The sequence below is a fragment of the Grammomys surdaster genome, unplaced genomic scaffold (assembly GCF_004785775.1).
Source record: "Grammomys surdaster isolate TR1022 unplaced genomic scaffold, NIH_TR_1.0 373, whole genome shotgun sequence".
Classification (NCBI taxonomy): domain Eukaryota; kingdom Metazoa; phylum Chordata; class Mammalia; order Rodentia; family Muridae; genus Grammomys; species Grammomys surdaster.
Window position 1 is genome coordinate 10142661 of NW_021604792.1, and position 1066 is coordinate 10143726.

A 1066-nucleotide genomic window follows, 5' to 3' on the forward strand; every position below is an offset into this window, starting at 1 on the left:
GAGAGAGAGAGAGAGAGAGAGAGAGAGAGAGAGAGAGAGAGAGAGAGGATAGTTTTATGTCAATTTGATAGAAGTTAAAGTCATCTAAGGGGAGGAAACCTCAATTTTAAAAATGCCTCCATTAATATCTAGCTGCAGGTAAACCTGTAGGATATTTTGTTAATCAGTGATTGATGTAAGAGGTCCCAGTCCATTGTGGTTGGTGCCATCCCTGGGCTGATGGAGCTGGATTCTATAACAATGCATGTAAAACAAGTCATGTAAACGAAGCCAGTAAGCAATACCTGTCCATGGCCTGTGCATCAGCTACTCCCTGAAGGTCCTGCCTTCACTGCTTTTGACTGTGAACTATTATATGGAACTGTGAGTGAAATAAACCCTTTTCTCCACAAGGTGCTTTTGGTTGTAGTTTTTTTTTTTTATTTTAATAGAAAACCTAACTGAGGCAGGCAGACATACAGACAGACAGACAGACAGACAGACAGACAGACAATAGACATATAGATTTAGAGAAGGTACCAAGTCCTTGTTCACACAGATAAGCACTAGGGAAACAAGGAAAGTTAAACATGCAGGCTGATCTCTTCTACGAAAAGAGATGTCCATTTGTTTTCCACCAAGAATCCTAGGATAGACATAGTTCACAGCCTCGTGATCATCTGATATCTGTAGGACCAGGCTTAACTGGCATACCCCAGGCAATTGTATTTGTTTATCCTAGACTTTTCTTTTATACATCTTGGGTGTTGCTTCTCAGTCCATAAAACTCATCCTTATAAAGATGCCACTGCTAATTTACAACAGCTTAAGGAACATCTGTGTATCTTAGGGCCAGACCAATTCTGAATCCCATGAGCTATTATGTTTCCTCAGTTTTTTTCCCTAGACCCCTAACCAGTGCTAACTAACTAAGTTATGCTGAACTATGCTAAGTTATGCTCCTTCTTGCCTCTAGTGAATCATTTCTCTGTCAGGCATAACATTTCCAGAGACTCCACACAGATGATAGATAATAGGTAGATAGATAGATGATAGATAGATAGATAGATAGATAGATAGATAGATA